This window comes from Stegodyphus dumicola, chromosome 7 (genome assembly GCF_044657685.1).
Source record: "Stegodyphus dumicola isolate Sdum_Otavi_A_Nest chromosome 7, ASM4465768v1".
Classification (NCBI taxonomy): Eukaryota; Metazoa; Arthropoda; class Arachnida; order Araneae; family Eresidae; genus Stegodyphus; species Stegodyphus dumicola.
The window spans coordinates 154,844,775-154,869,313 of NC_140774.1; the positions used below are offsets into that span (position 1 = coordinate 154,844,775).

The 24,539-nt window shown below is 31.8% G+C and overlaps 1 protein-coding gene across 2 annotated transcripts in view; it reads right to left on the reverse strand.

The window, feature by feature from the left end:
* Positions 1-21,241, reverse strand: part of LOC118182442 (uncharacterized) — a 118,313-nt gene extending 97,072 nt beyond the window's left edge. The window contains exons 1-2 of one of the 2 annotated variants that reach the window (XM_035351803.2): positions 21,093-21,212; positions 12,258-12,330 (exon numbers count right to left, since the gene is read on the reverse strand). The gene's annotated coding sequence lies outside the window, so the exon portion shown is untranslated. Of the gene's footprint in view, positions 1-12,257; positions 12,331-21,092 lie in introns of both variants that reach the window. The other variant, XM_035351796.2, reaches the window with a different exon arrangement.
* Positions 21,242-24,539: the final 3,298 nt, after the last annotated feature.

Genomic DNA, 24,539 nt, shown 5'->3' on the forward strand with positions numbered 1-24,539 from the left:
AATCCATTCGCTTAAAACGAGTGGATTAAATTCTAGTAAATTTACTAATATTTAATTTAATTATCTAGTGAATTTATTAGAATTTACTAGATTTGAACTATGCTAACACTTGAATGCACAAAGCGATGGAAATCGGTTTAATTTCTAAACTTTTTAGACATTTTAGAAACTTAGGCTTGCACGGAGTTCGAAATAACTAATCTATACCTTGACGCAGTAGCTACTGAACAGTGCTGTATCTCCTAAATCATGACTTGCATTCTGCATGGTTTGCCTGCTTTTAGAAAGAGGTTTGCGAAACTGATTTTATCTGCGTTACCTGCAAGCATTCATTTGGTTCATTTCCTCTGATGATCAATGCTTTTTCCTCAGCTGTCTGATTACAGTTTAATTGCTCTGAGTTTCCGCAAAATGAGCAAGCAGTGAGCTCAACTAGATCTTAAATAAACCAGGAATACTGCATAAACACCGCATAGAACCGACAATCTAGATTGCCATACCACAAACATCAAACACTGCATTTGCAGTGTACTCCGATGACAAAGTGATCCTTGTTCAAAATGCATTTCTTACTCTAGTCATCCAACATTTGCAAAACCACACCTGAGACCTGGCCAGAATGAGGTCACTATCGATGAAACTGCAGCTATCATATTCACTCGGAAGAAAAATGTTAGCAAAAACCTCAAGTTTCATGAAAATATGCTCCCAATGGGCTAAGCAAGTCCCCTGTTTTGGGATGATCTTCACAAATTCTGTCACATGGATCCCACACATTGCATCTGTTATCCAGAAGTTTCGGTGCGTAAAGCTAAGTAAATTGCTCGAAAAAGCATTCAGTCTTTTGATGAAATAGTTACTCGTTTATAAATCGGTTTAGGATTTTATGCTGTGTTGTAGCTATACAATCTGGGCATATTCTCGTAAAAATAAAATAAAAATTGCGAACTACACAGAATTGCGTTTTGTGGCAAATTATAATCTTTCCTTAGTACGTTTGTAACAACAGAATTCACAAAAGATAAAAAAAGATGCAGTTACGAACATGCAACTATTATTTAGCCAGAAATTTTCGAGGTAAAATTAGTAATTAGAGACTAGAATTTGTAATTACTACTACTACAATTCTGTAAACAGCAGTGAGGCCATTCTTAATCTCCAAACAATTGTTTTACATACGTACCTGTTCATGTCCTGTATTTTTATTATTATTTTCTATTTGTAATTTATTCCATTTCAATTACCTGCGGATGCAATTTGATCACACTCTGTAACACCTTATGTTTTTGTTTTTCACCATTTGTTAATCACTATTCACTAGCTCGGCATCTTTTACTGAATAAACTGTTATGAACTTTGTGTCAACTTTGACATTCTAAACTCATTGCTTACATACTATGCAAGTTATTGATTGATAATAATGTGCATCTGTTTGATTGGGGGGAGGGGAAGCTCGTGCCCAGGCTCGCAGGTTTTAACGCCATTTCTACCGAGGTCCGTGCCGGCAAAGGATTGACAAGGCACCTCAATAGGTTTCAAATCCATGGAAGTACCTTAAAAATAAGTTAATTCTTTCAGTCTTTATTATATGTTGCTGTTGTTGCTGATGCTCACTTGTCTGACGTATAGTCCAAGCCCACGAAATTCCTCGTGGCCAGGAGCGCAAAATTACGCCTGTCGTTGGCAACAGCCTTGAGCACTGTACAGGTCACAGTGCGATTTAGCTCAGTTTATTGATGGAGAGCAACCCGGAGGAACGGTTCCGAGGGTCTCTCACCCCTCTTACCCTACCACCAACTTCAAGAGAAAACTTTCGGCCTTTCGGCTCGCCGTATATTTAGAGTGCCATCATGCCGCACGGACACTATATTCATGCCTTTCTCCGGGATTCGAACCCGGTCCTTTCGGCTCGGTATTCAGCGACGCTGGGCGGCATCTTGATTATATGCTATTGCTAATAAAAATCCTTGGCTACATTACGCAATGTGTCGATCATATGGCATGCACATGTTGATTCTATGAAATGTCTGCCTTACGCCGTGTTGATCTTACGCAATGTCGGTTGTATGCACTATCTGTTCTACGCAGTGTCGGTCCTACGTCCTGCCGATCTTAGCCGCTTCGATCTTACCCAGCGGTATTCAGCGTCGGTCTTTATGCTGTGTCGATCGTATGAAGTGTCGGTTTTATATAGGGTTCCTCTGTCGTAATGGTCTTACGCCATATCGATCCAAAGCAGTATCAGTCATATGTAGAGTCGGTTTTACGCAATCTCAGTCCTATGTCGTGCAGTTCTACAAAGGATCGATACTTTGTTGTGTAATTCTTATGCTACATCCTTCTAATGTGGTGTCAGTCGTATGCAGTGTCGGTTCTAAGTAATGTCGGCCCATTGCTATGTCGGTTTTACGCCGAATCAATCCTGCGCAGCGTCGGTCCTATGTCGTGTCAGTCTTATACAGTGATGAGGTGTTCAGGATAACGATAAATTGGTGTGCGATTGAAAAACCGTTTTACTCCACAGCAATTATTTACTGTTGAAAGAACAATGTACATCCTATGTGGCATAAGCAAAACCTCTTTCCTTAATAATCCAGGAAGACAGGAGAAATTTTTAATTCTATTCTGTGCGTCGTCGTCCGCATCCAGTATAAAATTTAATACTGATAATGAATTTTTTTTAATAGCGAGCAAGCTTCTCTATTTAATATATTTAGTTTTAAATTTTATCGAAATTGTAATAACCTTTTCAATATTTTATACATTTTATATTCATGAAAGAAATATATAAACGTCACAACTTTTAAATTTAAAAAAGCTTTAAATTGAGGTTTAATGTTATTTAATAATGATGATTTAATTTCCTGAATTAAAAATAGTAAATGCTGTTATTTAAGAGGGAGATGAAACATTTGGGTGATTTTTTATAGTTTATTTATTGATTGATTTGAGGCATTCGTGTTTGAGGCATTAGATTACAAGTTTTATTTAAATTTTATTTTATTTTATTCAGACGGTAATTAATATAATAACAATATTTACGCTTTTTATGCTAAAAATTACAGTAACAAATATTCTAGGTTTTAAAACTGAAATGTTTTTTTGAACTGAGTTTTAGATTTTCTAAACACTAAATAGATTTGGATTTATAAGATGCTAATCCAAATTATCCTTTTTATTTAAGAAGAAAACCGGAATATTTTCACTGTTTCCGAATGGTCTACATTTAAGATAAGTTTGACTCGAAGAATTCGAGAATTTTACAATTCCTGTTTAGTTTACATTAGTATTCGTATGTAAATATTTCTTTCTTTACTTATTTTTATTTTTTTTAAATTGAAATTTTTAATTTTAATAAAAAAGCATTGCAAGTAAATATTTTTTCAATTGAAATTTTTGACATACTTTCACGTTTTATGATAGTTTCAGTTGATAAATTGATATCTGATCGAAAGTTATTATTATTATTATTATTATTTCTTTCGATTCTTTCGTTCATAATTCAGAAAATATTCCCTTTTCAATTCCCTTTAATAAATTGTTTCCAAAGCAAAGTTTTAAGTTCTCTCTCTTGCAGAAAAGTGCATTTTGAATGCCGCAATACACCGATAGTTTCATTAATTATCATTACACTAAACATACACAAAACATTAAAATAAATATAGGATGCTTCGAAATTCCAGACGACTGCACCCCGAATTCTCTTCCTTGCCGTCACTCGTTTCCTTTACCATTCGAATCCGCTGGCGGCGTTTCAAGAAAGATCCGTGGGAAGAGGGGCTAATTATAGGAGGGACGAAGAATTCGCAGGGTGTCAGGGGACCCAACAGTTGCATCAACAGGGATGACAAGAGTATTCAAACCGTTGCGAATGGCTCCACCAGCAGGCGATCCGTACGATTACTTTAACAAATATTTGCTTGACCAATATTTGCTTCAGTCTGAAATTCCGAAAATTCTCTGCACAGTAATCTGTCTTCTAATTTAAATTCAAATTAGAAGAGCTTCGAATAACATTAAAATTCTCTGCACAGTAATCCTGTCTTAAATTCAAATTAGAAGACTGAGCTTCAAATAACACAGAGTTTTTAACATAGAAAATTCTCTTCACAGTAATCCTGTATTAAATTCAAATTAGAAAACTTAGCTTCGAATAAAATTAGATTTGTAATGTGAAAAATTCTCTGCACAGGAATCCTATATTAAATTCAAATTAGAAGACTCAGCTTCAAATAACATTAAGTTTTTTATGTAGAAAATTGTCTATGCAGTAATCCTGTATTAAATTCAGATTAAAAGACTGCGCTTCGGATAACATTAAGTTTGTAATGTGGAAAATTCTCTGCACAGGAATCCTGTATTAAATTCAAATTAGAAGACTCAGCTTCGAATAACATTAAGACTTTAATTTGGAAAATTCTCTGCACAGTAATCTTGTATTAAATTCAAATTAGAAGACTCAGCTTCGAATAACATTAAGACTTTAATTTGGAAAATTCTCTGCACAGTAATCTTGTATTAAATTCAAATTAGAAGACTGGGCTTCGAATAACATTGAGTTTGTAATGTGGAAAATCCTCTGCACAGTAATCCTGTGTTATTCAAATTAGAAGACTCAGCTTCGAATGACATTTAGTTTATAACGTGGAAAATTCTCGGCATAGTAATTCTGTATTAAATTCAAATAAGAAAACAACTAAGCATCGAATAATATTAAGTAAGATTTTAATGCGGAAAATTCTCTGCACAGTAATCCTGTATTAAATATAGAAGACTGAGTTTCGAATAACTAACGTTTCGTCAAAGCTGGGGCGTCATTCATTTACGTGATTTATGTCCTTGGCCAATTACGAAATCTGCAATAAAAACAGCTGTTTCATCCTACGCGGAAACCCGCAGCGAAATAATACAGGAACATTTCTTCTTCATTTTCAGCGCATACTTCTTAGTGTTGTTGAAAGCACATGGCATACAATCATAATCTTACTCAAGCATGAAAATTAGGCTAAAGGAAAAGACCGAATAAATGTATGTTGTTAATTCAAAATCTCAGGTTGCTTTTGGAGTAACTAAATTTCGCCTCTTGATTGGATGCTGTCCTGGCGCTTATTAATCTCGAACTGGATTCAATATGCAGCTGATTGTTTAATTTGTACTTCTACATAACTTACGGATATGGTGAACCTCTTCGCATGTGCTTTGTGCTTAATGATTTAATTGTATTGTTCAGAAACATCGAGATCATGGCTTTTTTTAAGCGCTCGCGAATCTTCTAACATTTATACAGCCGCATCCTTAACGATTTTTTCTTTTTAAAATTTAAAATTTAGACATCATATCTCGTTTTAATGAATATTTGTGCCATCAGCGGTTTCGAATTCAGGCAAACCCACAGGCTGCATGGTTGGTTTTTGTGATTTTCGTCATGTGCAACGTGAGTACCAGTTAGTCCCTTTACCTGATTACCTGGACTTACCTGTGATTGGGACCTTAGAAAAACCTCCAAGAAGGTATCCTTCCTCTTAAGCTCTCGCTAACTTTTCTGAATCTTTTCATCTCCTCTTTATAAACTGGCACAAATTTATAAAATTTTCCTTTCCCCATTTTCAATTTTATAAAAGCATTTTTTCCGGAAGCGAGCCAATTGAATGGTCAGGTGAGTTTCTTTCAAAATTCGTGAAATTAAGTAGCGCTATTCGAAACCATTTATTAGAAAGTCCTCCATGAAGGCATCCCTCCCTTTAAGCAGATACTCGTAGTGTACTTTGCCGTAATCTCAATAACCAAACCAATCAAAAGCGTTTTAATTTTTTTTTTATCGTAAAGTGCAAATAATTACGAAATATCGGCAGGCACAAAGAATTATGAGTGTACTGGATAGGATGGATTAAATTATTCAGCAATTCGGTTAGATTAGACTATGGCAAAGCCCATGACGGCCATCTGTCTGAAGAAAAAGATGCTTTCGTGGAAGACATTTTAAGGGAAATTTGCTCATATTCATGTTATACATGGGGAAGAACACCAAAAGGTTCCAAGTAGCGAATTCGTTTGTCAGGATTTGGAACCGGATCAAACTACCACAGTTTAGAGATCTTACCCTCGATCACTGGTGCATAGAAAAGAGTTGCGTCAAAAGATGAAATGAAATTCACAGACAGGCACTTTTCAGATTATATATCTATCGATACAGAATTTATAGACCTTCAAGATACACCATGGTGACAACTCAGCTCGACCATTTGTAAAAATTAAACTCATCTGCATCATAGATATGAAATGTGGAATTAACCGCAACACTTACAGAACCGCAACACTTACAGAAAACTTCTGCGAATTATTAATAAGAATCAATCGAAATCCATACTAGGATCGCTTAGCCAGAATTTTTCCTTCTCTGCGCCGGTTAACTCATGGAAATTCACATTAAAAGTGATACGTAGAATAATACTTTTTTTTGCTGTTGCGGTTAAGTTTATCGAAATACAAATTAAGAACGATTAATAGAATTATTCTTTTTGTTGCGGTTAACTTTAACGAAATCCAAATTATGAATGATTAGTATTCAATTTTTATTGCGGTTAACTTTATCGAAATCCAAATTAAGAATGATTAGTATTCAATTTTTATTGCGGTTAACTTTATCAAAATCCAAATTAAGAATGATTAGTATTCAATTTTTATTGCGGTTAACTTTATCGAAATCCAAATTAAGAATGATTAGTATTCAATTGTTATTGCGGTTAACTTTATGGAAATCCAAATTAAGAATGATTAGTATTCAATTGTTATTGCGGTTAACTTTATGGAAATCCAAATTAAGAATGATTAGTATTCAATTTTTATTGCGGTTAACTTTATCGAAATCCAAATTATGAATGATTAGTATTCAATTTTTATTGCGGTTAACTTTATCGAAATCCAAATTAAGAATGATTAGTACTCAATTGTTATTGCGGTTAACTTTAATGGAATCCAAATTAAGAAAGATTAATAGATTTCTTCTTTTTTCGTTGTGGTTACCTTAATCCAAATTAAAACTGATTCATAGAGTTATTCCTTTCGTTTTTCAGGCTAACTTTATGGAAATTCAAATTAAGAACGATTAATATTCAATTTTTATTGCGGTTAATTTCTTCGAAATCCAAATTACGAAAGTTTAATAGATTCATTCCTTTTTCGTTGTGGTTAACTTAATTCAAAGCAATTGACAGAGTTATTCTTTTTGCGTTTCGACTAACCGCAACTAACTTTTTGCGTTACGAAATTCAAATAAAGAATGATTAATGGATTTATTCCTTTTTGTAGCGGTTAACTTTATCGAAATGAAAATAAAGAACGATTAATATTGAATTTTTATTGTGGTTGACTTTATCCAAACCTTAATTAAGAAAGATTAATAGATTTATTCCGGTTTGTTGCGGTCAGTTTTATTGAAATCCAAATTAACAACGATTAGTATTCATTATTTTATTGCGATTAGCTTTATCGAAATCCAAATTAAGAATTAATTAATATTCAATTTTTAATGCGGTTCAAATATTGAAATCCGAATTAAGAAAGATTAATAAATTTATTAATTTTTTATTGCAGATAACTCAATCCAAATTAAAACCGATTAATAGAATTATACTTTTTGTTGCCACCAAATATTACGGTCCTGTAGTATATTTAAAATTAGTTTTCATTTACAAAGTTCTTGATTGTTAAAATAAGTTTTGCAGTTTTTACTGGCATTATTAGGGTAATTTTTTCCGTTTAAATAGTTCACTTGAAAGAGTTTCTTTTAGATTCTTCAAAACTTCGTTAAGCAGTTCCAGTATGCTTTAAAGTTTTAATGCAAATAAGATAGATCTCCAATTTCTATCCCTTTACTGCTTACTCAAATAATTAATTAAATACAACTACACTAATTAAAAAATTAAATGCATAACCTTACCCCCTATCCGATGTATTAATTTGATAAGTAATTTCTCTTTCAAAATTAATTAAATTATTCATTAGCAAAAACATTTTTCTGCATTGCTTTTCGAATTCGAGCCATTCGAATGTTTCGAACAAAATTACTGTGCCAATTATTATTGTTTCTTCAGTTCTAAAATGTACCTTTTAATTTCAGAAGATAAATAATTAACTCACCGTTAGGAGGGATAATATAATACTTAGGGAAAAAAAAAAAAAAAAAGTCACAATTATGTGGCAAACGCTTTTATTAATCCTCTGCGTTTTATCGGCAACAATAGTACATGTATTTTAATTAGCAATTTGAAAAAAACTAATTAGTAATTAAAAAATTCTGAGATTCTAAAATGTCTTCAGTTTTAAGACACACTCCGTCTTTTAGCGATGTTTAAAAATAAAAAGAGAAAATTTTAGAATCGAAGAAATACTATTCTGTAAAGCTCATCCCTGAAACACGGAATCTACTTCTCAGAATATTATTATTATTTAAACTAAAACACTAACATACTTATAATATTTATAAAAGCTATATTTTTCCTTTAACAAATAAAAGTATAAGTCTATAGTGTCTATAGTTATAATTCTTGTCTGGTATTATAACTCTGATATCATAAATGCGCATTTTATTCATAAAACTAAATATGAATCTAAAAAACTAAAATAACTAAATAAATAAAGAAAGAAAAATAGTAAAATTAAAAAAGCATTCTGTATTGTTCTAGGAAAGAATAATACGTATAAAATGAAAACACATCTCGTAACAAGGATAAGGAAGAACCTTATTACATTTTAATTTAAATATTTGAATTAAAGACTAGACAATATCCAACAATCAATCAAAATTTGAGCTAAATTTGTCAACTTCCGTTCGACTACAGTAAAACTAGTCTTTTTTTTTTTTTTTTTTCCCGCAAAGACGTTGAAAAATGACAAAAGAGAACAATAAATATATGCAAATATTTTTGTTCCTAAGTGTAACGTGCACTTGTTATGCTAATAACACATTACACTCGAATGAAAAGCTTTCAAAATTCTAAACTTCTTTTGATGTGACATAAAAAGAACTGACTCTATATGAATTTATATAAATTATTATATATATTCTATATGAATTATTTTTTTATTCCGTTTAACGCACATATTATATGCATGAGTTGTTAAAAATCTTGATTGATCAGACGATATCTCCTGTTCATGATTTAAATGCATTAACAAATGAAAAACTGCAACTACTTTTTAATGCAGGGTGCAAGAATAATAAATCATTCTGAACATAGATAGCGTACAACATTTAAAAAACTAATATGAATAAATTCTTTTGACCTTTGCCGAAATATTAGCCGGCAGAGCACGTTTATTCGAGTTAAATTCAATCTTATCTCTATAAGTTCTTTGCAATTCAAGGCAACTAAATATTTATTCGCTTTTTGAAATGCGTGATGAAACTATTAATGATTAGGGCTTTTTACTGCTACGCTGGGGGGGGGGAACTCTTGAAGATGAAAGCTTCTGAGTTTTTAATTCAGCTTCTTTTGTAACACAATGATTTTTTAATACACAAATTAAAAAAAACACTGAAATGTTTCAGATTTTAAATTACGTCCAAAGAAACTTTTTTAACGTTTTGTGTGTTACCGTTATTTATTAAATATCATGTTCTACGTACTCAAACTATGAAATTCAGTTATTAATTTTAAAACAAGCATACCTTTAGCATTTCCGATACGCGCTGGAGATTGTTTTTTTTTTTTTTTTTTTTTTTTTTGTCCGTACAGTGTTGCCATTGCTAGCTTTGAAATCGTTTAGTTTTTTGATCAAAAATTCGTTGAAGTGTTACAAAATCTGAAATCGATAATAAAACCAAATTCAAATTCAAATTAGGGCTTCCACATGCCCATATTCTATGGAAAATTACGTTATTCAAATTTTGATGGCTCTAGGTATATCTGTTTTATTACAGCGCGAGGAACAAACAAACATTTATGCAGATTCTTGATTATTTAATTTCTTTAAATATAAGACAGGGCCATAATATATGGTGGCAACGATATGAAAAGTGATATAGCCTTTTAAAGTTTTCAACGCCAAATCGCAAAACAAAAACAATAGTCCTTCAAGGACAAAGCCCCTTTCGAATAAAAGTTAAAGAATTAAAGAAACAGATGAAAATTTCTGCGAATTTCATAAAAATATAAAAATTCCATATTTTTAGAAAGTCTTACATGAAATTATTTTTAATTTATTACTACACAGCTATGTTAATTCACGAAATGCTATCAATTACTGCGGATCACTAGAATTCAGAAGTAATGGCAAATTTAATTAAACAAAGCGAAATATTATGCCAATATGATAATTAATTTAATTGAAATTCATTTATCAATCGCACATGAATATGCTTAATAAGAATGATAATTACCGATTAAAATATCATTTGATTAAATATTTTTTCATCTACATATTAAAATAGCTACTTAAGTACAGAATATTTTCGTTCCTCGAAGAAGAGTGACTAATATCTAATTCTTTCGAAATTCACAGATATTTTAGAAGCCATTAATATCATGCTGAATTTTTCCTTAATTTTATCATGTAAACGGTGTAGTTTTTCTTCTGGTTATGGATATACGGTTCAATAACTTAGAAGATTCATTAACATATCATTATGATACAACAATACATACAATACCTCAACCAGATATGTAAAAAAGAAAATGACACCTACCTTTTTGGTACAATAATCTGGTAACAGGCGTCGAAGACTAGGCTGCAATTAGTTAAAAAAAAAAAAAAAGAAAGAAATCTATATTTTGTTAAATGCGTTTCAAGCAGGAATAAAACATCTCATTTCTTGAATCTTACAAATCTTGAAAAAGATTTGAGATTCTTTGCCTTTTTTCGTAGTTCGAATGTTTCGAATCCTAACCTAAATCCTGTTCAACGTTTTAATTCAAAACTTTGGAAAGACTGGTTTTTACTGGAGTCCAACATTTCAAAAAAGAACGCGACTGCTGCAATTTAAAAGTTCTTAAATCACTGTTATTAACTTCGCGGTTGCTCTGATTGCAAAATTGCAGTTACGCTTTTAATGGATTCGTAAAATAAAAAAAGTTTTTAATTTTTCTGTATTTTTTCAGAAATTTTGGAGTTTTTCTGCATTGACTATTGACTAATTCTCCTCCATTCCTTATACATGATTTCGTTTTTGAAAAAAATCGGACAATTACAAGGTTGCTTAAATACAGGGTGATTCAAAAGTCGCGCAAATCAAATTTTCAAAACCTGGGAAAATCCTAAAATGGATATCAATGGCAAATTATTTCGACGATGACATCCCTACAGTGGTACAAATAATGCATTATTTGAAATTTCAGTCGTAGTTTACGCTGCTAGCTTTAAAAAATGTTTGTTTGTGCAAGATGATGTCGAGCTTTTAAAAAAAAAAAACTAATTTTTATGATTTAGCATCACTTCGCAAATCCTAAATTTGATTGAAAGCATGATTCGAATTGCTGGAAATGATTTGCCAGGCAGAAAATGATTGTCTTGCTAGGTCTAGAAATATTTAAATCTCTTTAAGTCTCTTTAAAAGCTTCTATAACTGCGAAGTAATGTTCAGTCATAAAAATTCGTTCTTTGGGAGATGGGGAATTCATTTCCATTTTCCACCAAAGAAATGGTTTTTAAAGGTAACAGCATTAATTAGAACTGAAATTTCAAGTGTAAGAAGTGTCATCCACCGAAATAATTTGCCATTAATACTGAATCTAGAATTTCTAAAATTTTTGGAATTTTAATGTGCGCGACTTTTGGACCCCCCTGCATTTCTCTGTTAAATTAAATTGACAAAGTGAACTTAAAGATTCAAGAACTTTAATTACCGGCTATATTTATAAATTTCATTTGTATCTTCTTAATAAATTGAGATGCATTTTTAAAAATAGCAGTCTTGAATTTGTGTTTCATTGAACTCTGATTCAAAATTTTGCTTTAATTAGAAACTTTTAACAATAGGTAAACCTTTTTTTTTTTTTTTTTTTTACCTTTGGTAAAAGAAATTTATGAAAAAAAAATTATTTATTTATGAAAGATGGATGCGTGATTCGAAAGATTCGAGAAAATTTACTATTCGCCCTACCTTCTAATTCGAAGTTTTAAAAAGAATGACCATTTAACTTTTGATACAGATTTTCTGCTTTAATATGTGTTACAACTGAAATTAAACTAGAAAATTGGAACTGTACATAAATGTAGTTGCAATTTTGAATATAGACCTTTTTCTCAAATTCACTTACCTTTCTTCAGCTGATATTAGATGTCCACATAGAATGAATGGCTTTTTATCTTCTGTAGAGTCAAGCTTGCATTCTGAAGACGGAAAATTAGTCAGTTATCAGAAGGAATCAATCAATCAGAAGGATTTATAAATTTAAAATTGCATTATATTTAGTTATTGTATTACATGGTAAATGCTTCTTCTGATGCTTCTTCAAATTTTGAATTTCGAATCAGTTTTACTTATTTTTTTTATTTATTTCATATTTTAAGTGAATTTAATGATTTTTTAATTAAAAAACTCAGCAATTTAAAAGCAAAATGTTGCCATTGTTTGCAATAAAACATTTTTATCTTTTGCGAGCCAGTGTGTTGAAATTCGACCGAGCATAAAATATATTCATCTTCCAAATTTAATCAACAAACTCGGCTATTTAAAAGCAATGCATTGAAACTACCGAAAACAAAATACTTATATCGTCCATGTTCCAGTTTGTTGCCATTCGACAAAGCGTACAGCGTACAATATTTAAATTTCAAATTTAATTTGTCTGCTACTAGTTAATAAACTAAGCGATTTAAAAACAACAAACGCAGCTATTAATGATATTTTTTCAACTTTTTAATGTAATTGATTTATGCATTTAAATAAAAATGCATTTATTTGTTCGGTCTAGTTAGACTGGCATACGGAAATTCTTCAGTATTCATTATGTTTATTCCGTTCGCTATATCCTATATCTTGTGAGAATTTCGCTTTAAGCTCATTTTGCATTTTGTTTCGTGGGCTTTGAGAAAGATTCTCCAGGCTTCCTTGCATAGGTAGAAAGAAGAAAGGAATTTTGGTACAGAAAACAATATATATAACGGAATGCTACACCTGAACATTGTGCTTCTTATCATCGAATTCTTCAATGAAAATAAAAACAGTATATAATGAAACGATTGCTACTTTATCAATATGTATTGAAACAGCATACTAAAAAATTATAAATATAGTTGAGAGGTTCTGAAGTAAAGAAATAGGCTAATTCCTATTTCATTTTCCGCTTTTATTTGTTAAACAATAAGACGCTTTTGTTAACTGACAAATAAAATGCTTTAAATCATTTGTTATCATTTCAGACTTTTTCGGAACATAATTAAAATTAGTTGTCACATTAAAGAGATTATGAATGAGGTGCGGTATTCACTACAGCTTCCTGTTTAACTTCTATGGCATTTACATGTTTAGAATCGTTAGACTAGAAAGACTAATTAATGTATTAAAAAAAGCAATATTTATTATTAAAATGATTCAATATTTTTTAAGAAATTACACCAGCTTAACCTAGTGAAATAATACTAATTGCACTCATTAAATCATTACAAATATTTTCTTTGGTACTTACATATTAACGCAACTACCTTGGCGAAATTTGGCGATTTTTTACAGACGAAAAGTTAAAAGTTACTTATCGGGTGTTAGTTGGCGGTTTTCGGGACTTTTTTAAAAGATTCCCAAACTGTCGATATTTATCGTGAGTCCGCAAACAACACCAACATATTAAAAGAAAACAAATTTTAGCAATTTAAATTACAAATTTTAATTATACAATACGGTTTAGGTGATACATAAATAAAATAAAGCCCATTCTTCTTCAAATCCTTCTGTAATTTTTTTTCGCTCTTTCTCTCCCAAAGTTTCAACTTATTTCAACTTAAAAAAATGACAGAACTGCAGAAACTCGGCATCGCGCAAACCTCGGCAACACCGGCTATCTACCGAACGTATCTCCTCGTTATTTATTCCCTTTACAGATTTTGCGGCAAAATTTTGTATTCTAACACAAACAAAAAATTCCACAAACGCTTTTTTTTTAAATTAAGTTTAAGAGGGGGAACAGCATGATTTGTTTGTAAAAACCTGAAACTCGGAATGTAGCAAAAAAAAAAAAAAAAAGGCATATAAAAATGGCGAAGTTGATTTGACTGAAGGATTGTTATGAGTATATGGTTCCCAGAGTTTGGCGCATTCTGAAAATTTGCCGACTTCTACTAAGGTTGTTGCAGTGAAACCTAAGTAAATTTTCTTTTTTATTACAACTAATTTACACGGCTGGTTGCCCAAGCGCGTAGTTTAAGACTTTCAGGCGTAGAGATTCATTTTTAGTTTATCTACTTCGCTACTTTCTCTACGCGAAGTTTTACAAAAATTAGCTTAGATTTGTAAATCATAATAGTAACAAAAAAAGTTTTGTGTATTTTATTTGAAACTACAAATATTTCTAATTTTTCTCTATTTGTCATTAGAATAGTGAACATTCTAAATTTTCTTCCGGATATTTAGGAAGACAGGTAGACAAAAATTTCAAAATAGCATGCGAAAAACAATGATAAAATTTTGTGTTATTATCCGTAGCAACGTATATGCAGATATATACTGACAACAGCAATATATCTTTTACATTCCTTGTGGATCCGTTTCTTGGTTCTCATGAAATCCGGGTTCTACTTCATCGGATTTTTACTCCTGAGATCATTTGAAAACGCAAATTCATTTGTACAGAACAGACTACACTTACTCATCTTCATATTTTATCGAGTCGATAACGTTATCGATTCTAAGATATGTGCGACAGATAAAAATACACATGACTCAGAGGCATATTCTATTTTTAAGAGATATGTTTTTGTTGTATGAAATTATGCTGTGATCGCTCGAAAAGAAAACAACACCAAAGTCCATTTCCAGTTCGATAAAATGCAAATTGTGAGGAACAGTTTTTGTTTATCGGATTTTACTGCACGAAACTTTTACTCTGATTTAAAGCGATGGATAAAAGGGTAACTTGAGTGTTAGATTGGAATTCAATGATTTATCAGAAAGTCTTACATATTACATTACATAGTTAATAGTATATGCTTTACTAAATTTTGTATTTTACACAATTTTAGTACATTAATTTAACAATAAGACATATTAAGAATTGGAATAGTCAACTTCTTAGAATATTAAAAAAGCGAGTATTTTTATGCAAAATAACGATAAAAAATAGCGCACATAAAAATTGCAAAATAGGTATCTATGGCAAATGGCAAATCGTTTCAGTGCATGGCACCTCTATACTGTTACAAGTGACATATCGTTTGAAATTTTAGTTGCGGTTTATGCTGTTAGCTTTAAAAAATATTTGTTTGGTGCAAGATGGAGGTGAGTTTTTAACCAAGAAGAGCGAATTTTTATGACTGAGCATTACTTCGACACGCATTTTTACGGAAAATTTGTTGAAGTATTTAAAATTGCAATCCTCAACTGATATAAAGAAAGGTGAATGAAGAAGAAGAATTCCTATAAGAAAGATGGCAACCTAATCGAATTGATGCGTTGCGAAGTGATCCTCAGTTACGAAAATTCGTTCTGCTTTGGAAAAAAATTTCCATCCTGGCAAACGTTTTTTTAGAGTTTACTGCATAATCTGCAGCTGAAATTTTGAGCGACATCTTGCTTGTAGAATTATAGGGCTATCGTCCATTGAAAGATTTTTCTCAATTTAGAATTCAACCGATTTTGAAAATTTGTTGTGTTGTTGCTATGGCTAATCTGGCTTGTCTAAAATCAGAACAAGTTCTCAAAATTCATCGTGACAAGGAGGCAAGATTACGCCTATCGTTTGCAAGAGACTTGGGAACCATACCGGTGAGATTACGACTTTGCTCAATTCCGCTCCCAGTTTTGAAGAAGGAAGGATCTTCCACCTATCTTCAGCTACATCAACCTCTCCACAGGACTGTCGGATCGCTGCATCTTATTTGTGCCCCCATGCCCCACAGACACTATACGTTTACAAACATCCATGCCTTCTCCGGGATTTAAATCCGGGCGCTTTGGTACGGCAGTCAGATTCACTTATCACTATTCCGGTTGGGCGGCTTTTGAAAATTTAATGTACGCGTCTTTCGGATCCCCTGTCCTAGCAGTATTTATTTATTTATTTATTTATTTACCATCAGATGAGCAGCTGAACCGCCTTCAAGACATTCAGCTTTTATGCTCAACTGATGGAATCATCTACCAACAGTGTTGCTATATATAAAATACAATAAAATTTTAGAATTTTGATGATTACATAATAAAAATTAAATACCAAGAAATAAATATATAAATACATAAATAGATACAATAAATAAAAATTCCTAGCGGTATGTTAATAACTAACTACCCACCCCTAAAAAAGTGTAATTAAGAAATACAGAAATTTTAATTCATTTACTCTATTACACTAATGGCCAACGTATTTTTATACCTTCGAAGACAAATGACAGCTTGGCAATATTTTTCTGCTTAACTGAGACAAAGAATTTTATCTTTTCCGCAGTGAAAACCAAAGCTCCTAATGTTAGGTGTCATTATTTTCTTAGAAACGAATTACATCAGCCGTCATTGCGTCATTATTGCATCATTAACTGTGAAACGAATTATGTTAGCAACATGAAATCATTATTAAGTCATCAACTCTGAAAAAAATTACGTCACCCTTACATAAAACACACAGTGACTTTTTTTTTTATAACACTTTATAGATATTTGGATCTGTTTTCACAAAAAGAAGTGCAAAGTTACACAAAACTAAACTTTCAAATGGCATGAGTCCCTAACCGTGTACAACGACGACAGTTTATTTAAAATATCAACCCTTTTTAGGAGTTTAACATCCGCTGAAATATTTGTGATCGTATACCTTGGAGTCAGGTAAAACTTTATGTACAGTTGTAGATATATAGAGTTGTAGATATAAACTTTTGTAGATATAAAGAGTGGTTCGAAATTATTGAGCGCATTCATGTTAGAACATAATGAGGTGGATTAGTGGATTATTCAGTTATGGCAAAACACATGAGGGCTATCTGCCTAAAGGGAAGGGATGCCTTCTTGGAGGACTTTCTAAGGGAAACTGGCTCGTATACACGTTACACATGGGGAAAACCACGAAAACGCCCATGCAGCCAGCCCGTTCGCGGGATTCGAACCTCGGACCGAACTACCAGTGTTCAGCGTCTTTACCGCTCGGCCGCTGGTGGGCCAGAACATAATGAGGTGCGTACGTGTGTGTTTTCTTGGAAATACAATTTAAAACAATTTTACACAGTAAAATTTTAAACATTAAATAACTTTCGCATGAGGTCTATTTGTGGCACACAATTCAAATGAGAAATGCCCTCAGTAATTTTGGACCAACCCTGTATACTGCATCAATTCAGATAATTGTGATTATTTCATTTCTACTCAACACCGCAACAGCTGGAGATCTTCCTGATCAGCGGTGTTATTAATCAACGTAATATAGAATGCTCATTAAATATATTAAATACAAATAATACGCAATCAAAATTTTTACTGCGGGATAAAATATACGAGATTTAGACAGTTAACGGACTTTAGTATCTTGTCATATCAATTAATAGCCATAAATCAAGTTTGTGTATGGAATAGTTCTCCCATTCTCTTCCCAGTCCAAGTGGAAGGAGCTGAGAATGATGAATTTTTCAAGATTTTGTTCCCAAGGAATGAAACAAACTAGAGTTAATTACAGCATTATCAATAGCTCAAAATTTCCAGCAATATTCAAAATTAGTAAATCTAACAGATACAAACTGAAATATATTTAATATATCCAACAAATAATTTTATGAACAGTTGTAATTTATAAAATATATATCTAACACCGAATAATCTGGCACAGAATCATTTGTTTTTTCTTCTCTTTCCTCTTCCCCTCCCCTAAATATTCCGAAGAAAACCTCTTCCAATGTCTTTATGTTTTCGTAAATGCATTTTGCATCCTACCAAGATCTTCAATCGCCACTTCAAAGAAATATTCGTTGCAAGCCTCATACGCAAGCGATCCATCAAAACAAATGCACAGTTATGTCTGGAATAATTAAGTCTTTTCTTGCTTAAAAAGGCACGCAAGGTCTCCACTTGTCATTAAATGACCCCTCTCCGCCGCCATTTGGATACTTTTAACAGATCATTTTAAACACATGAATTTATTTTCTGCTTCTCTAATTTATAGGGGATTAGTTATTAAACTAGCTGACTAATCGTAATTGCTTGGCTCAAAATTATTTTCAGGCTTTAAGTAAAAAATCTGCACAGATAGATCATATTGCAGTTTCTTTTTAATCTTTTTTTTTTTTTTTTTAATTCTCAACTTCAAATATATAAATAATAGGCTAAAATTCTCAAATTCAGTATTTTTTTTTTTCCCCCTTTAAATAATCTCGTAACTTTTCTATTAGCGATCTCCAGAAAGTTCGTCAAAACATAGTCTCATTACGTACTGGTTCGAATAAAATAAGAACGACTCCCCCCCGGCTTGGACCCGTCATATAAGCTCAGCAAGACTCAGCTACCCTTTAGGCCCATGGCGCCTGAGTCTAGAACCCCAAATTTTATAAGAAACCTTATAGTTAGTTATTTTAGAGTTCGTACGAAATCCCATTTTCCCATCACGAAAACAAGGAAAAGCGGGCGTTAATGCCCTTGAAAAAGCACTTTGAGGTCGATTGCACAACAGCTTAGCCCGGCCTTGATGCGCAGCCTAACGTTTGAATCATAATGACTGACATAACTTGGAAAAAGGTTCCGGCATTTTACGCAAGTCAGCTGTTGTTCAAAAAGACAGAAACCTTTGTAAGGTTGCGCGTACGTAAAATTGTCCGCAATGTTAGGAACATCAGTTTTGAACTTGAAAAAAAGCAACCTTCATTAAAGTGCCGGCACTAATACACAGGATTTTTACCTGCATTATAATCAGAGTAGAAAACTGAAATTTTACTTGAATAGCGGTTTGCCGGCTTGAAAGTGCCCGCACTCTTGTGAAGGTTGCTTTTTTCTCGTTCAAAGCTGATCTTTAAAAGAGTGCCGGCATTTTTGTGCCAGAGATTTCTCATGGACGGTTTCTGCCTTGAAGAACGATGGCCGATTTGCCCAAAGGTGCCGGCACTTTTAAAACAGAGCATCGTTATAAAGCAATCCTCTTACAAATTGCTCTTGACGTATCAGTTTGGGATATTATACTTGGAACAACTCTTCCCTTCTCATTTCAAAAGATTTAGGAAATGCCGCGCCGTCTTGTTCTTGAGACCAATTTATATGCAGAGTAATACCACTTTAATCATTACATTCTTTGTTTAATTAATTAACCACTAGATTTTTCATAAAATGATTTTAGTGGACAAGACGGGTGAATACTGGTCACTTTTCACTAAGATATTTCTTTACGTGTGCTGCACCATAATCAGCTAAATAAACGAATTAATTAAAAAATTCCAGAATTTAGTTTGATAAAATTATAAAACTTATGGTTAATTTACAATTCTAAATGTTTTAATGGATAAAAAAATAAGCAGAGATTTTTATCACACAAGTCCAATTTAAATGCTGTTAATTTTTTATACTTTTATTAATTTAAATTTTATTCATAAACTTAAAAATCAGAAAGTGTTATTTAGAATATTTATAGAAATCGAATTCCTCAGAGATGCTCTTAATTCCGTTTATTTGTTTAATTGTTGTAAATACGGCAAAGATCAAAACGTTTTTTAAAAGTTTAATTCTTTACATCTACATGGATGGTATTCACCATTTAATTTTTTTTTTTTCAAAAATTGCAGCAGTCTCAATTGCTTATAAATAAAATAAATAAATAAAAATTTCTCAACTGAAAGATATGCATTTACCAGATTTGCACTTCCCACAGTTTATTACAAAGCGCAAACGAAAGCGCCCTCTATCCCGCCTTCCTAAAAATCATTTTAAATGCTATAAAATTCGCGATATCGAGCTGATAGGACTTAAAACTATGAAATTACTTACACTGTATTCAGAATCTAGAATGTACACCTAACAGACGATTAAAATGTAAAATCTATTGTGAATAGTTTCATAATTATGTATTTTAAAGAATTTTCACATACACATATGCATAAAAAGAAAGATTTATCTTGATTTTAACTCTTTGAAATAATCCCACATGGTTTATTTTTCATCCCATTTTGATTTTACATACTTCTCTCAACGTTAAAACGACTAGAAATGAAATACGTGGATTTCTTACTATTACCTTGAAAATGCGACTTTTACGAAGTCCCGAATTTAAGTTCGCAGTTACAAAAATTGATGACATATATCCAAAATAAATTTGGATATCAGTATTTCAAAGTATAATTATGCCGTCTATAATAAGAAATAAGGTCTATATACCTATTTTCATTTTCTAAAATCTCTATAAATATAGTACATTTACACCTCAGCCCAAACTGAGACTTTTACCTTATTCGCCGGTCTACAATCACTAGCGAAATTCATAGCAAAATAACATATAAAACTTATACAATTATATTTTACGACACAAAAAAGTTTGGAGAATATACCTTATAAATATTGAGGTTATGGATGCGATAGTTAGTGCACGATTAACTTAAAAATAACGTAATGTCTTAAAGGTTACAAGTAGCGCATAACAACACAGTTTTCACGGTTACGGTTAACACATTCGGAGCAATAAATCAAACGCATTTTAGATAGCGAATACGGGATAGAAATAATAAAACTGACATAGAAACCAGTTATATACAGTTTCATCAAGCTGCCATTGAAAATTTGGAAAAAATTAACCGCACCGTTTGAAATAAACTTATTTTTCTCTTAGCTCTGCAGAGAGGACGAAGCCGCCATGTTGAATTTCACCTCCCGCGACCAGCTGTGCAGGATGTGGCTCGAAAAACATTCTTTAAGCACTAAAAATGTAGCTTTAGCACCCATCGGAGGGTACAGAGAGATACTAGAAAGTTCAAAGAAGGATACATACCTTGTCTGAAGGTCAAGGAAGGTCAAATTGATGCAAAATTCGAGAAATCTGGAGGTCTGTTATTTGTTTGTTGACGATGCACGGCGCCTTCGGTTAGAGTAGGTTGCGGCGTCTGGCTGGTAGCTCTCCTCTCATTGGGCGGCGCGAGTCACGTGAGAAAGTACCCGGATTGCTTTTGTCTGGGCCGCTCCAGCAAATGGTCGAAGGCTCCACGTTGGAAGCTTTAGCTGAAATCAACTGGCTTACATGCATGTGTAAATGCTATGCAAAAAAACTAGTTCCCGTACACTGGCGAGTTTAAGCTTCGACTCGCTCTAAATAGCAACGCTGATGTAGCTGTAGTAGTGGAATTTGTCTTCTAAATTATTGAAAATGACGTTGAAGTTTTTTATCTGCATTATGTTATCGTACTTTAACGGCTTATATTTGAAACAGTAACTTGGATGGAAACAGATTAAATAATGTCTTGTAGATAGGCGATATTTTTCATGAGAACCTTCCGTGTAGTCTCACTGCGCAGAATCTGAAATCCTAAATTGTCATATTTATGTTTTGCTAATTTTAATCAAAGTTTCGTGAGTAATAAATTATGTTACAGCTGCAAAAACAAAATATCACCAGAAAAACGTAATTAAAATTAATTAGTATGCTAGTTGTGTCAGAGATATGTAAGTATAGAACAAACTGATGCATGTAAAATATAGCAGTTTAGCAGCTTATTGTTTTATAATTCATAATTCATACATGCAAAAAAAGCAAAAGTAATAAATTTGTGAAAAAAATTTGTTCCCATTAAAATTTATTACATGTTTTATGGGGTAAAATATTATTCTTAATCTGGAAAAAGTTTAAATAATTTTAAATATTGGTTTCAAAATGAATGTTTTATTTATATCATTTGAAAACGGATTAAAAAATATACAAGCAAAAATGAATAATGAAGAAAGTTTAAGAAATAAATTTTCGAATTATGTAACATAATTAATGGAAAGGGAAAATGCTAGCTTAACATTTAAAATTGTTAAAACTTCAGCAAAAAAGTTTTGTCAGCTTGAGGTAAAGGTACATGTATTAAATTCTTTCAAAATTCGCAGAACTTGGCTGTAAATCTAGCGAAATTTTTAACAAAAGCTACAGTTTCTAATAAATTTCAAAGTTAAATTTTTGAATTATTTTTTAATTAAACTCAATCATAATAAGCGAGAGTAGGATAATAAGAATGAGAAATAACTAGCTAAAATTATTCTAAGATTGAGTTTAAAACACGTAAACAATTAAAATTACTTAAACATAACATAAAACATTAAATTTACCATACTGTAATATAAATTCATGTGAAATGCAGTTAACTTTTGCGGTCCATATGACACAATTTTGGCACATTGGATATGCGTTCGATCTAACGCAATTTTAAAAAGTGAAATCTAAAAAAATTAAGAATTTTAAAAATTACGTTCAGGTAATTAAGTTTATAATAGTTCAGGTAATTAAGGAATGGGACATTTCGAACTTTGAATCTCGAAAATGATTCTTCGAATCGTTGTGCTTTTGTTGTCAGTCGAAGCTTTTAAATTCTAATCTAAAAAATCGTTAAACTATTTAACTCAAAATTTTAGGAAGATTATTTGAATTGAAATCCACTAGCAATCCTCCTTAAGAATATGACTGTCGCAGTTTCAATTTTACCTAGATCAGCAAGATTACCTTGTGTCCTATAAATGTTCAGTGCTTTGATGAATTCTTAAAAGAAAGAACTTTTTGTCTTTTCTTGAAGAAAATTTTGTGCCCGCGTTTATTGTTTATCTAAACTAACTCTTGAAATAATCATCATCTTCTACAGTAGTTTTGATTTAAAAAGATCCTGGAAAAATCTAAAATACTTGAACCGAATTGCTTAAAATTATCTTTTTATCTATTTTCAAAAAAATGAACCTCAAGTTTCAGCAGTTTTAATTACGCCCTTCTTTCACTAAATGTCATTTATATACCCGTGATAAAAAAAAGAGCATCCATTTCATAAAATCACACTTAATAAAATCAATCGCTTATTACCGCAAACGGTTTTTTACGCTTTAGCTTTTTCAAATTTTCAGAAAATAAAGCACATATCTTCTAGTAGAAAAACAGCCATTTTTGAAACTCATCATTGCTTATTTTAAAACGCAGATCGGCGAAAGACTAATTGTCCAATGTTTGAATGTTCAGTGTTAAGATCACTATCTTTCTTGCTAAATTTTATATTAGATTTACCTTTTTCTGTTTGTTAAAGCTCTTTATAGTTCATCTTTTAAACTTACTGAAGATCATAGCTTATTATTGCAGGGATATGTAGTTCAAGCAAACCTAAAATGACGTTTTTGCTGAAAGACAATAATATAAAAGGTTGTAATTTTACTCCCATCGGTCTCTGTACCTGTCAAACATTGTTTGTAGATCTCTTTGTCAGAAGAGGGAAGAATTTCCTTAAGATTAGGAAGATGAATCCTCTGTAGGTGTGTTTCTCAAACTCTTTTTTTTTTCAAGTGAGGATCATTTTTATAAATTATATTTTATGGACCATCTTGCTCTTGTCCCCTTCGAATATAATTTTTTTAGTATATGTTATTACCAATATGATTATATTTCAAAAATGCAAGTAATTAAAATTCATTTAATTGGATATTGTTATTAAGCTAATTAAATTAAACAAGAAACTGTATCAGGTTTTACTAATTCAGGGCTATTAGATTTTGGGTTATCTTCATTTTATTAACTGAAAATTAAAAAAATGTTGCCACTTAAAAAATAATGAAATGGATGAACCTGTCGATTCTTACACTGTTGTTCTGTGTTAGGATGTATGCTGGTAAACTGACTTCTGAAATCCCTACATCTATAAAGTCGATTTTGGTGCTTCGTTTTTATTTGAATGCTGCCTTTCTCGCAAAGATACGTAGAAGCAAACTGAATTATAATTTTTAAAGCATTATTTTACAGTCTACTGTTTCAAGTTTTTACTGGTAATGAGGTCCAGAATTGAATCATACCTTCTTGGTATTTCATTTTAAGTCTGGTGTCATTCGAAAGTTCGGTTAACTGTTCTCTTTCATTCAGTGACAGTTTGTAAATTTCAATATCTCAATATAGAGAATCATGAATTCTTAAAAATTCGCTATATTTACCCCTTGGAAAATAAGTTTCAAACCGTGACCTCAGAATTTCGAGATGCGAACATTATATATTTCGCATAGTTCTTTGCCATAATAACCATATAATTTTCTACTAAAAAAATTCGGCGGTTAGAAACGGTGAAACATTTCAATGTTTAAAACAATTAATGCACATACCAAGTTCCTCTCAAACCCCTTTGTTTTCTCATTCTTCATGTTTCATCATTTAAGGCTTTTCTCATGGACATTGAAAGCAACCAAAGAATTGCTTTGTAGACAAAGATTTCGTTTATTTAGT